We start from the raw sequence: 5,553 nt of genomic DNA, 5'->3' as shown, positions 1-5,553 counted from the left end.
TTTATTAGCCAAGCTGGACAGAAGAGATGGTTTTGAACATCCACCTGTTTTCCATGCAAAGGAAATTTATGGTCGATGTTTTGATTGCAAAAATCTGCAAGCCATAGTGTGCAATGTGTCCTTCTTGCTTGGTACGTGATGGTCATAGGAATTTAATAATATTAGGGATGATGTTTCTGACTTGTGAAGAAGTAAAAGGCATATATGTATATATATGTGTGTGTGTGTGTGTGTGTGTGTGTGTATAAAATACATCTTTTTTAAGAAGACCTGTTCTACTGTTGCAACTTCCAGATACATCTGTCTTTGTCCCTTATGACAAGCATTTTCTAGCTTGGTCTCCAAAATGGTTCTTTGAAGGATGTACTGTAAGTATGTGGGTGTCTATGATCAGGAGGGCTGGGGGAAACCCCCCCCCTGAAACTAAAGCCACAGTTCTAGTCAAGAGATGTCACTCAGTTTGAGGGCAGGGAGGAGGAGGAGGAGGATGCTTGGCTGGCTATCATTGTCTCTCCTTGTGCTGAGTCCAAAGTGCTCAGTAGGTGAAATATTCAGTGCCACGGCTATCAGCTGGGATTAAGTGTACAAATCATGCTCTCACTAAATCAGAATGATCTCATATAATGTATCCAAAACTTTTGCAACAGGAAAAGTAGAAAGCGACCAGTCCTGACAGTGGGATTTAATTATGGTGCTAATAACCACAAACTTCTTGCATAATGTTGTGTTCTGTGGTCATAAATGTGGTGGTAGAGGCACGTACTTGGGACCAGGCTTTGTTTGGATGATTCATTGAATTGGTTGGGCAGGAGCCAATCAGACAGCAGCAAGACACAGTCATGTCTGTGCTGGCTCACTTAGTCCCTTTCTTGGTACAAGACACGAGGTGGTTGGTGGCACTAAGGACCACTGGAGTTCCCAGCAGGTGCAGATATCTGCCAGCCTGCTCTTTGCTGATACCTGACCTGTTATACATGCATGTCAGGAGGATGAGAACTACAGGCTTTATTCAGTTTGCCTCAGGCTGCAAAAGTTACTTGGGACTTAATGGGAAGGGCCCATTTGATCCACTTGGGACAAACGTAAGAAAAGCCAGAGAAATGAAGGGTAGCGTCTCAAATTGGTATGGCCTCTTTTACAACAGCTCACCTGTCCCCAGGCAGTTAGGGTGCTCACCTTGACACTGGCAGGCCTTGGTTCAGATCCCTGCCCAGAACCTGGCAGGGCGTAGGTTTGAACTTGGATTTCCCACCTCTCGGGTGAGTATCTTAACCAGGGTTATGGCGTATTTGGGGTCTCACAGTCTCTTCTGCTGGGGCTCTCTTGCTTTGTATAAAACACTGCACAGAGCCAGGAAATGAATCTAGCCCAGTAGTTCGGACACTCCCCCGGGAGATGGGATGTCTACATATCAGTCCCTGCCTCACTGGATATTTGGGGTCTTATGCAAAGTGGACTGGCTTCCACAGGAGTTGAGATCTACTGTACATCACCTAGGATAGCCAGGACCCTGTTGGCTAGAGCACTTGAGTTGGAGGTGGAAGAAGTGGTTTTGAATCCTTTGGGCAGAGGAGGGAACTGAAACCCAGATATTACACATCCTGAGTGCGTGCTGTAGCCACAGAGCTGTTGTGTTAAAATCCCTTCCCCTGCCCCGCAGTGCAGATGTTGGTCACCCGTGCTTTTCTGGCACTAATTCTACAGCTGGCAACCACCCAGGGCAACACCTTCACCTTGTGATTTGGAAAGACCCCCATCACTATCCTGAATGGATTCCTCGCAGTGAAGGATGGTCTGACCGCTCCCCCTGAAGATGTTTCCGGGTGGACAGCACAGTTCAAAGCAATGTCAAAAGGAACAGGTGAGTTGTTCTTGTCATAGACATTGCATGGAGGTGCTGGCTTTTCATTTCACGTGGCTGTTCCCATATTTTGCAACTCTTGTATCATGCACAGTAATGGCAGATGAAGAGTGGGTAGCTTGAAAAGGAAGCAGGGAGAAAACAGCAGACTGAATAGAAATCCCAATGCAAATCTGGCCTGGTGGCGGGGAGGTTTAGATGGGGGACAAAGACATTTACTGGGAACATAGAAAGACGATATTTCTTCCAGTGCCATTGCCTCTTGCAGAACTGAACACATTTGGCATTTCAACGCAGAAGGCAGAACGGCTAAAAATTCGAATTCTCTCTTGCCTCCATCACTTGCTTTTTGTTGCACCGGATACAATTGCTACCTCTGGCAAGCCCTTGGCACTGCAAAAGAACCTTGTGACAGGCTCCGGAGGAGGTCTCATAGCTCCACGGTTTACAGCAGCCTTGGATATTTGGCAGCGGGAATGTCCTCAAACCGGAGGAGCATGTGGTCTTTGCCACACAAACACCACTCAGCTTTCCTTGGATGTAAGCTGTTGAAAATCACCATTTCCTGTCTCTCTTGTGCTTTCTCAGGGAAGCCCTTGTCTGCCTGTCAAAATAAAAATCACACCCACAAGTGTTTCAAGGCCAGACTCTGCTGCCACCATACCACCACCGCCTGTGTTTTACTGGGAGCACCTGGGAAGTGCCCGAGCAGAGAGAGGAATGACCAGACCAAGCACGTAGTCCTGAAATCTCACCTACTTTTCTAGGTCACCGCTGTCCCCCCAGTGCCACCAGACCACCCTTTGTGGACGCTACACATGGTAGAAGCTGCCTTAGTTTCCAGTGGGCGGGTTGTGAGAAGAGGTGGACTGAGATGGGTTTTCCACAACCAGCTCCAGAACCAGTGCCATAGCAAGGGGGGATGAGCGGGGCGACTGCCCCAGATGACAAAGCGAAGGGGCACCATGAGGCGCTGCCAAGCTGGGGCAGGGTGTGGGACATGGCTGCGGGAGGGCGGCGCTCACCACTGCGTGCGCTCCCAGGTAAGCATGGTGGGGGCACGTGCTCCCCGGATCTGTGCACGGGGCGAGGGCGGGCTGCCGCTGCGGGCTTTACCCCGGGCGCCAAACTTCATTGCTACGGCACAGTCCACAACTCAGCACCTAGGCTCAGTGGCAGCATCTTCCAGAAATGCATCGAGTCCTGCTTTGAAAACCTCAAGCAATGGCAAGTCCAGCACTTCTCTTGCTAGATTGTTCCTGTGGTTAATCCTCTCCCTGCTGACTATTTCTAATTCAGATGTGTTTAGTTTCCGTTTCCAGTCACTGGCTCCTGTTAAGTCTTCTTCTGCTAGATTAAACAGTTCCTTAGTATCTAGCATTTTTCCTAGGATGATACTTATACCCATGATTCCAAGATGTAGGAAATAATGTGGGTTTTTTCAGTATAATTTTTGTATCTAATCAACAGTAGTGTAGCAGGGAAAGGATTCCTCAGGTATAATGGGTATTTCCATCATTTCTGGGTTTTGCTGGTTGCTGCATGGGACTGGGAAGGAATTCCCTCTCCTCTCCACCCGCCTCCTCCCTGTTCCTGCTGCTACATGTGTCAGGGTTTGGGGGTTGTAAAGCCTTCCTCAGGGGCATCAGGTGGTGGCTGCAGCCGAGGCTGGGGATTTTGATTTTGACTGGGCTGTGCCAATGCTCCTGATGTGATTTAAAACCGGAGGTTTCTGGCTAGAGGGTCTTGCCCCTTTGCTCAGGATCAGGCCAATGCCATATTTAGGGCTGGGGCTGGGGGTGCATTCATCTGTATTGAGGGCATGGGATCTCTTGAGCATATATTAACCTTTAAGGAAGCAAGATGTTAGCAGTATGGTCCCCCTTCTTTACCTATGGCGGGTTAGGGTGCTGTGTCCTGTGGTGGTTGTGTTTGGGGCTGACTGTAGGTTTGCTAAGAGGTTAAACAGTGGATTTGCACAGGCTGGTTTGGAGAAGGATGATCCTGCCTCAGCCAGGGCATTGGGATAGATGAGCTGTGGAGGTCCCTCTCAGCCCTGCTTCTCTCCAGCTCTGCTATTCTATGAACTTCCTCCTCCGTCTTCTCTTCTCTCATCCAAGCTAAATAGCCCTCATTCTTTCAGGCTTTCCTCATACATCTTGCCTCCCAGGCCCCTAGTCGTTTGAGTTGCTCTGTGCTGAACTATTTCCAAACTATCCACATCCTCCTGCAAGGTGGAGACTCTCCAGTGCTAAATTTATTTGCAAGGGGAATGAAGGGGAGTACGGGAGAGGTCCCACTGATTGAGATGATAAAGACTATTGCGTTTGAGGAGCATCACTCCCCAGTAAGATTCTGGAAATGTCAGAAGCAACGGCCTGGTGTGACCGTGAAGGGGAGGTCCTTTAGTCAGGGAGAGCAATGTGCTCACATCCTAATCTGTAGATTTTCAGGTATATTGAGAAATGCTTGATTCCACCTTGCCCATGCCTCCCCCCTCGACCCCAATTCTTCTGTTACACAAAGGCATGTTTGAAGTGAAGGCTCTGATGATGGGAATGGCTTGTGGATACTTTCTCCCCCTGTGAACTGGGCTGGACATGTGCAAGGAGTGGGTTCTTGACACTTCTGAGCTCTCCAGTCTAGACCTTCCCACTCCTTGTCCTCTTCTGAACAGCCCTGCGTTTGATTCCTCCTCCACGTCCCCATTGCCATTATCTCCTGTCCATCCAGCTCCTCCCCATTGAGCCTTCTGTGATTTCACCTCCTGGCTCTCAGATCCTCCTCTCGGTCTCCCATAGTCATCCACAGTAATTTCAGCCTCCAGGAACAGGACCTGGCCAGCATGTTTCCTTGCCTTCTCCTCTTCATTCAATTTGCAGACCTGGTGCTCAAGCCTCCCTGTCACTACTTAGGGTCTTCCCAAGCACTTTTCTTTCTCAGGTCTCTCTTGCTAAGCTCCTTCTGTTTGAACATCTAGGCTCTTTCAGTGTCATCTGTTAGCCAGGACATTCTTGCCTTCCCATGATTTCCAGCCCATTCTCACTAATGGCTTCTCATCTGCTCCCAGCCCTCCCCTCCCTTCCTTTTCTTCCCTTCCTCCCCTTGATGTAGTTGTTGCTCATCTCATGCTTCGCCCACTTCCATCCTTCTCTATTGCAGGCTCCACCCTACCAGCCCCAGCCCTGGTTTATCTTCAGCATCTGCCTTCTCCCTTCTTTTCTACTGCAGTCTCTAGGAGAAACCCCCTATATCTGCAGTCCCACTGTAAAATTGTAGTTACCTTATTCCAAAAAGCACAGTGCCCTAAGCCATTATTTGCACCATCTTCCATGCCAGAAGAACTTGTCTTAAGTAGTTGAAATGAGGTACCTGAGCACACCTGTCAGGCTCTTTCCTGTAAGTCTCCTAGCTGTCCAAGCCGAGCAGTGTCCTGAGCCTAAACTAATGCAAAAGAACCTGAAAATTTACTTTTCACGGAGGGGTGCAAATCTTCCCTGGGCAAAGACTTTGCAGTTCACTGTGGCTGCATATAAGCAGTAGGGTCCTCACTGCCCCATTTAGTGCCAGATTTACACATCCAAACGTGCGTCTGGATTTTCCTGAAATCTCACCGACAGTCTAGTACTTTGGGTTGATCTGGTACAAGTGGCGAACTGTGGGGCTGTGAGGCTCACACCAATGAGGGAAAG

Source organism: Alligator sinensis, unplaced genomic scaffold, assembly GCF_000455745.1.
Source record: "Alligator sinensis unplaced genomic scaffold, ASM45574v1 scaffold301_2, whole genome shotgun sequence".
Lineage (NCBI taxonomy): Eukaryota > Metazoa > Chordata > Crocodylia > Alligatoridae > Alligator > Alligator sinensis.
Note: the sequence above shows the minus strand (reverse complement) of the source record.